This window comes from Dioscorea cayenensis, chromosome 12, assembly GCF_009730915.1.
Source record: "Dioscorea cayenensis subsp. rotundata cultivar TDr96_F1 chromosome 12, TDr96_F1_v2_PseudoChromosome.rev07_lg8_w22 25.fasta, whole genome shotgun sequence".
Taxonomy (NCBI): Eukaryota; Viridiplantae; Streptophyta; class Magnoliopsida; order Dioscoreales; family Dioscoreaceae; genus Dioscorea; species Dioscorea cayenensis.
The window spans coordinates 16,496,521-16,505,504 of record NC_052482.1 but is presented as its reverse complement, the minus strand read 5'-3'; the positions used below and the strand labels follow the sequence as shown (position 1 = coordinate 16,505,504).

The 8,984-nt window shown below is 30.8% G+C and overlaps 1 long non-coding RNA gene across 1 annotated transcript; it reads left to right on the top strand.

Annotated features, from left to right (window-relative positions):
* The first annotated feature begins 2,608 nt into the window (after positions 1 to 2,608).
* On the top strand, positions 2,609 to 4,805 carry LOC120273466. Its single transcript, XR_005540537.1, has 3 exons — positions 2,609 to 2,697; positions 3,621 to 3,672; positions 4,756 to 4,805. It is a non-coding gene; the product is annotated as an uncharacterized LOC120273466 (long non-coding RNA).
* Positions 4,806 to 8,984: the final 4,179 nt, after the last annotated feature.

The following is an 8,984-nucleotide window of genomic DNA, read 5'->3' as shown; positions in this document are numbered from 1 at the left end:
TCCAAACCCTAACTTCTCTCCACCCTGGTCTCCTTCGCTGTGCTGGCTCTCCTATCTCAATCCCAATAATCATCGACGATTGTGATATCTCAACAAAGTTCCTGCCACTTGAAGTTGAACCTCCAACATCATCTTCACCCATTGAGTGTTAGTGAGGCCTCGGCGCTCTTATTTTGCTCATAGATCCTAGCTAAGTTGGCCACCATTCACAGTTTTTAAGGTAGATCTAACGGCAGAGAGTGCTCTGACGACTGAATGCTAGCAAGATCCTCACCGGGTGTTCTTGTTATCGCTGGTGAGCTTTCTCTGGTCTCTTTCTCGATCTTTGTATCTCTCTCTAAATCTCTTTATCTTTGTATCTATTGCTTGCTAGATTTTGGCCGCTTTTGGGGTGTTTATGTTTGTTTTCTTGGAGCTTTTGGGTTTTTGTTGGTGATTTAGATTCAGATTTGTAACTTCTCTTAGTTTTTTTGGATTTTCTTTTTGAGGTATTTATTACAGGTTTCGTTGTTGGATGTTACGGTGATGGGATCCAGGGGGAGTTTATGGCATTTATTTTCTAAAATTGTGTTTATTTTTATTAATCTTTTTCTTTATATTTTGAAGTGATATGTAGATCCACAAGTAATGCAACTAATATTTTTCATGAAATTATTGTGATTTTTCCTATTTTGTTCTTGTTGAAACACAAGTTGAGAGATTAAATGTTGAGGTTTTGTGCTTGTTTGTGAGATTTTGTTGTGGTTTAGTGGATGATTGATTGAAAGAATTGATTTTTTTTTCTTTTTAAATATTTGTTGGGGAATATTCTCTTGTATATTCCAATGAAGTTCCGCATCAACTTGGAAATCAAAATAGTGAACACTCTCCAATTCGTTGCTTCTTCTCCAAGCACCCAGGTGCTTTTAATTTCATTTTTTCTTGTTCTTTTATATTTAGGCTAGTTGGATCATGGAGTTTATATGGGGTGTTGATAATGATTTTTCTGATTTAAGTTATGCTACGTTATGGGTGTTGCAAATGCATAATGTTGGTACGTGCCTTGATTTCCCATCTTTTGAATCCTATTTTGTTCTTGATTTGAGATGTTGCTTGGTTTGTGGGTGATTGTTTTTCCCCTCTCAGTAAAATTGGTTTTGTGTGTGCAACACATTAAATAAAGTTAATAGGGAATTTGTTGGGTTGAACATCTTGATTGTTCTAACAGGAATTTTTTTCCTAGGGAAACATGTTTCTTAGAGATTTTATAATACTGATGTTTTTTGCCGGAACAGCTTTGTTTATGAATTATGAGCTTGTTTATGCTTCTTTATCTCTTTTGGTGAGGTTCGCTTTGCTATGGTTTTCCATGACCCTGAATTTGGCCTTGTTTACTAAGGGCATATTAGAGAAAAAAAATGCTTGTAAACAATATCTCTTCAACGCAGTTAAGACTGGCACTATGCTGTTAGGATATTGTCTTAATTCCAATAATTTTTTTTAAAAATATATGAAAAAAGCTCCAATTTTAACTTTTTTGAATATTATTTTGTTCTTGATTTGAGATGTTGCTTGGTTTGTTAGTGATTTTTTTCCCCTTATAGGTTAATGAGTATTCATCTCTGAAAGATGGAATTCTTTATTCCAATTGGGAAGAGCTGAGTCCTGGATCCTTTTTCTTTCATCTTGGGAGCTTGTGGTTCGTGACTTACATTGTTCTTGGAGCTCCAATCGCTGATGTAAGCTTTGATCCTTCCAAGGTTTGTGGAGCATTGAATTGAAGTTCATTTATAATAAATAGATCCTAATGGATTGTATTATTTTGTGGATAATGGAAATTCATGCTAATTTCTTAGTTTGAATGCTCAGAAATGTATAAGAAATTGAGAGCGTGTGAAAAATGTTGATATATGAGCACTTTGAATGCTTAGAAAATGTATAAGAAATTACAGATAATAGATTCAATCATATAAGCAACTGAAATACCATTTCTTATATCTGTAGGATCCTTTGAGATTTGCACTTACTGTTTGGACTGGTGTTAGTTTTGTGAAGCTGTGCATTGCTTGATTAGTGCCAATTTTATTTGGTGTTAGTTTTGCTTATATTACTTGATTTGTTATATTTATTATTAGAGCTCTGGGTTTTTTTTACTCAATGGAACATCTTCCAATTCACTTGCCATATGAAGCAAGGATAGAATGCCAATACAATATCGTTGGATCTACCCATTTGAGAGGTAAGATTTAATATAAATTTAGCCTATATGCGATTGTATATTGTCCATTTTTTTCAATTTAATATGACTATTCTTATTCATAATTTAGGTTCTTGCGTCATTTAAAGAAGAAAATAACTAACAAAGCGGAGGTTGAAGGTTCAATGTGGACCCCGCCCTTCATTAGAGCCTGCTTAAGTTGCTAAACATGCTTACCTTTCCCTTAATCCATTATTTTGGCTTCTTGCTATGAAAAGCTTGCGAAGTGAGGAAAATATGGAAGGATTCCCGGATTTAATCCCATCCTTGTCGGCTGGCAATTATTCCTCATCCCTTTGCCTTATCTCTGCCCCTTCCTTGCTTCCTTCCACCCTTTAACCTCATTCTCCTTTCCATTGAAGCCTCAAGAGTGAAGAACTTTACCGGAGCACTGTAGCGGCGACGATCAAACCGGGGAGGAGCTCTTCAACTCATCAACAACCTAGAGGTATTTGTTGAAGGTTGTTCACATTGTCCGGAAGATAACTTCTCTTTCATGCATGATTGTTGTTAGCTTGTTGTTTATGTTTGCATGAGGTTGTTGTTTGATTTTTATTTTTTTCTTTGTGCTTATCCTTGCATGAAAACCCTCTCTTTATGCATGCTGAAACTTGCTCTTGTGCCTCCTCAATATCTTTAGTTCTTGGCCTCCAAGCTACATAAAGTTGTTACTCATGGAACCATCTATATGTTTATACAACTATGCTTGAAACCCAAGCCGAAAACCCAAGTTTTTGCTTGCCTAATGAATGTATAGTTTGTAGTTATGGCATGTGTGTTGGGCCTTGCAAATTTCTGCATCCTTGTGCATGACTTCTAAGGCATTTATATTTTTTTTTGTTACCAGAAAAGCTAGTGAACTTGATCCCTTTCTTGAAATTTGCATCCCTACTTGTTTGCATGGAAAACAAAAGATTAGAAGCCTCTAAGATGTGGTCCAGTGTTTAGATCAACGTGCTTTTCAAACAAGGTTCATAATACTTCATATTTGACCATTTCTTATAGCTGGTAGTTGGTTGAATGTCATGCTTTGATTCTATAACCATCAAGTTTAGTATAGATTTTTATATACATATTGACTTTTTGGCAGCCTTTTTAAGATAGTAGTATATATATATATCCGCACATGTTGGTTCTGCAACCATAAATATGTGATAATATATACATGCATGCATGCATTGATTTGGTACTTGTGCTAGGAGACTTATTTCCATCCTTGTTTCTCTCACCTCCTGTTCTTGTTCTTGTTAATTATTCTATGTTCCTGTTTCACATCATTGTTATTACTACTAGTATTAGTATTATGGTAGGTCTACTTGTAGACACTTTCAAATTGTTGTTGCTTAATTAGGTATTTAGACATAGTTCGATGTCTTTATTATAGGACCACCGTGAGGCATTTATTTGGATCTCAATTGGGATTAGACTATTGTCAAGTAAGTAATCCCTTGAACCCTTGTATTTAAAATTTTGTTAATTTTAAATTTATTATTTATTTATTTATTTATTGTTATTTCATTTCTTTGAAATTTTTTTGAAAATTATTTGTGATTATTCATTGAAATTTATGTTGGGAAATGCCATCACATTTTATTGCTTATATTTTAGATAAATAACCCCTAGACTTAGTTGGAACATAGTATTTTTTTTTTTTATCTTACCAATCTTTATGCTTATTTGTTTTTCCTTATCTATAAAATTTTTATAATAATATTTTCTTTACCATCCAATCATACAACATGATGATTTGGAATTGAAATCTTAGTCATTCAAATAGAATTAGAGGGTTGGTAGATTTTGGGTAATTATTTATTCATTGTTGTTGTTATTATTATTATTATTATTATTATTATTATTATTATTATTATTATTATTATTTGTTATCATTTTCTTTATGAGATATTTTAGTGGGAATTTAGTTTTCATTGCCTCTTAATGGGGGAGTCTGGCAAGATTTGGGAATCTTTTGTGTATTTAGCAATTATTTTAATTATTTAATTATTTTTATCATTTTTGTTTATTTATTTATTTACTTTATAATATTACTTGAATTTTTGGAAGATACGTGTGAAATTTCTGTATTCTTGACTTTGGAATCCGTCTGAATATTTTGGTCTCCAAATGAACGATATGTAACCCTGTCAATGGGGGGTTAAACCCTGACCTTGTCGACAAGTAATTTTGGGAAAATGAGATTGCAGTTTCGCACAGTGTTCGTTCGGTGAAATAATCAACGGCCACCTGGTATTCAGTCTCGGGTCACCGAGGGTAAATAAATGATTTCTGTTATTTTAGCTCGGGTCTGTCACCGAGGATAAACAAATGACCTTTGGCACTTACAGTGAATTTGGAGACATACTCTGGATTTTGTTAGCTACGTTTCATCCTTTGGTTTTGATAATACTTTTTAGTGCTATTGATTTTTGTACAATTTTGATATTTGAACTTTTTGTTTTTAGTTTGTTTTGGATTACTTACTGGGCTAGTGAGCTCATGGATTTATTTTAAATCCTTTTCAGATCAGGAGCAGTAGACCCAGGGATCTTAGAAGGCTTTCAGTAGATGTCTTCTTTGGAATTATGTCTTGTGGCTTATGGCTTTGTATCGGTTGTATTATTGTTAAGAACCTCCTTGTAGGTCATGTTGCATTTCATTTGCCTTGTATTTGAGTTTGGTTGTAACCTTAAGTTGTACTCTTATTTGGTATTTTGTCAAGTTATTTTCTATTCCTAGTCTGTGTTTAGGTTTTGAGGCCTTGCAGGTTCACTGGGCCCCACCCCGTGGGTTTGTGGCCGTTTGTCAGCGCACCAGGTTCGGGGCGTGACATTCAATTTGTAATGCGTACTTAGTTGAAGAAGCATCAACTTTTTGTTCATATTATTTTGAGCCTCATGTGAACACAAAGATATGAAAAGTACCTCGTAATGATGATGAAGGAGAGGTTGAAACATCTGAAGGTCTTTTTTCAATATTCAGTCTTCCTGGTTGACCATATGCCCAAGCAAAATCAAGATATTTGACTAATAAAGAGTACCATCATGCTCAAACTTACATCTTACTGAACTGTGATGAGGTTCAATAATATGTCAAGTATGCTTTTCTACTTTAATTTTATTTAAAAGTAAACCTTTAGTCTCATGTTTTTTTTTAATCCAAATGGTTTTGCTTTTGAAGGATATTTGTGGAAGAGTGGTGGGAAATACACCAAATATAACTGATGCACAAGTTGATGATAAATTAGAAATGAATTTGCTAGCTGGTTTAAGATTTATGTAAGTATTAACCTTTATATATCTTCCTATTTATCATTATCATATATTGATTTCTTATTTATTAATATTAATATTACATCTTGTTATCTAGGCATGAGATCCTAATAATAACGTGACCAATAAAATGATGAAGGATCTCGCAATTGGGCCTTTAAAAGTTGTGATGATGTATCCAATGTATTTCATCAAATGGTATAAATTCCACACAAGTGAGCATGGTGCAAGAAGAATGATAATCAATAGTAGAGTGTGTGTAAAGGTTCTAATTACAGTGTAATATCAAATGATTATTATGGTTGTTTAAGGGAGATAATACAATTAGAGTGTCTAGCACTCCCAATAAAAAGAATTACATTGTTCAAGTGCTATTGGTTTGATCCAACTCTAAATGTTGGGATGAAGATGCATAAGGATTACAATTTTGTGGATATCAACCACAAAAGAAGGTTTAACAAGGATTAACCTTTTATTTTATCTACACAAGCGACACAAGCATATAATCCATCTTACCCAAGCTTGAAACGTGACAAGGATAATTGATGGGATGTATACGAAATTAAGCCAAGACAAGTTATTGATGCTCCAATAGTAAATTTGGCATTCAAAGAAGATGAAATCAAAGAGCACTCCATTGACAATGTCGATGATATACCGAGACTTTTAAATGATTCAAATGGAGGTTCCGTGGAGGTTGATGATAGCCATGATAGTATATTAGAAGATGAAACTGAAGACAAATCAGAAGATGATGAAGCTGAATACATATCAGATGAAACTGAAGACAAATCAGAAGATGATGAAGCTGAATACATATCAGATGATAATGAGTTGTAATCATTAGTTTTCTTATTAGATTGGTGAACAAATGCAATGCATTTTATATATTGTAATAGCCGATTTGCAATTTTATTCAAGTTATGATTATTATGGATTATTAGTTTTCTTTTGCTAAGGTATATTTCTTTTATCAAAAGACATTGTTTTATTTTATTTTATATAATGTATTATTTACATATGTTGACTCATTTTTTTATCAACTAATTATATTTCTATAATTTTATAGATATGGCTAGGGGTAGAGGTGGGGCATGGGCCGTCCGGAAACCCGGCTCGGCCTGTAACCGGCCCGTCATGTAGACGGGCCGGTTACGGGTTGGAGTTTCCCCAACCCATGACCCGGTGGGTTGGCTTGCTGGGTCAAGCCCAGTTTGGAATGGGGTTGTAACCTGGCGGGTTGTGAACTTTTGTTCCCCAACGGCTGTAATAGCCGTTGGGGAATTTTTTTTTTCTTTTTTTTAATTCAAAATTTAAATTTTGAAAATTTTTAATTTTTTTTTATAAAAATTTAAATTTTGAAAATTTTTAATTTTTTTTTATAAAAATTTAAATTTTTAAAAACTTCTATATATACCCCTCATCCCAGTATTATATAGTTTTTACTAATTATCATTCTTTCCCAAGTCTCTTACTCCCATTCTCTCTTAATCTCATTCTTTCTGAACTCTCCTACTCTCATTCTCTCTTAATCTCTCTCTCAAGGCATAATATTGGGAGATTTTGGATTTGGATTCCTGAAGTTTAATTATTTCAATTCAACATTCTCAAGGCTTAATATTGCAATTTAATACTTGGAGTCTTGGAGACTTGGAGTGGTGCAAATTTGGATTATCTCTTAATTTCTTTCATTTCGAAGGTTGCCAATTAACAAGGTTGGTCATGATTTATTTATTTTAATTACTAGTTTAGACTTGTGGCATTAAAAAAATTGCATGAAATTATTAGTTGTGGTTTTGTAGGCTTGTCTTATTTTAAAACAAACATTTTATGAAATTAATTATTGTAGTTTTGTACACTTTTTTTTTTTAAATACATAGTTGTATGAAATAATTGTTGTAGACTTGAATGAAATTGTTAGTTGTATTCTTGATATATTTATTTTAATTACTAGTTTAGACTTGTGTTTTTTAAAAAAAATGCATGAAATTATTAATTGTAGTTTTTGTAGACTTTTTTTTATATATAAATATTTGCATGAAATTATTTTTTTACACTCAGATGAAATTATTAGTTGTATTCTTGATATTTATTTTAATTATTAGTTTAGACATGTGGTTTTTTAAAAAAATGCATGAAATTATTATTTGTAGTTTTTGTAGACTTTTTTTAATACATATTTGTATGAAAAAAATTGTTGTAAACTTGAATGAAATTATTAGTTGTATTCTTATATTTATTTTAATTATTAGTTTAGACTTGTGGTTTTTAAAAAAATGCATGAAATAATTATTTCTAGTTTTTGTGGACTTTTTTTAATAAATATTTGCATAAAATTATTTTTATAGACTTGATTGAAATTATTAATTAGTTAAATTCTTGATATTTATTTTAATTATTAGTTTAGACTTGTGGTTTTTTAAAAAATTGCATGAAATTATTATTTGTAGTTTTTGTAGACTTTTTTTTTAAAATACATATTTGTGTGAAAATAATTGTTGTAGACTTGAATGAAATTATTAGTTGTATTCTTGATATTTATTTTAATTAATAGTGTAGACTTGTGGTTTTCTAAAAAAATGCATGAAATTATTATTTGTAGTTTTTGTAGAGTTGTTTTTTTATAAATATTTGCCTGAATTTATTTTGTAGACTTGATTGAAATTATTAGTTAGTTGTATTCTTGATATTTATTTTAGTTATTAGTTTAGACTTGTGGTTTTTTCAAAAAATTGCGTGAAATTATTATTTGTAGTTTTTGTAGATTTGTTATTTTTTAAATACATATTTCCATGAAATTATTTTTGTAGACTTGATTGAAATTATTAGTTAGTTGTATTCTTGATATTTATTTTAATTATTAGTTTAGACTTGTGATTTTTTTAAAAAAATTGCATGAAATTATTATTTGTAGTTTTTGTAGACTTGTTTTTTTTTTTTAAATACATATTTGCATGAAATTATTTATGTAGACTTGATTGAAATTATTAGTTGTATTTTTATGTTTATTTTAATTATTAGTTTAGACTTATGGGTTTTTTAAAAAATTGCATGAAGTTATTATTTGTAGTTTTTGTAGACTTGTTTTTTTTATATATATAAATATTTGCATGAAATTATTTTTGTAGACTTGTGGGTTTTTAAAGCATGAAATTATTATTTTTAGTTTTTATAGATTTTTTTTAAATATTTGCATGAAATTATTTTTGTAAACTTGAATGAAATTATTAGTTGTAAATATTTGTTTTTAATGTTTTTTTCGTAAATATTTGTAGATATGTAAGTTTAATTGTTTTTTTATATATTTTTTTGTTATTTTTATCATTGTTTTTCTTAGACATTACAATATGGCTACATGTGGTGGAAGCTTGAGAGGAAAAAGCATTGTTGGTTCGGCTTCCACTCCCACACCTACTGAAGAGAGTAATCCATTTCAGATGTTGAGAGCCCAATATAACAATCGGTACCGGTCGATGTACCCT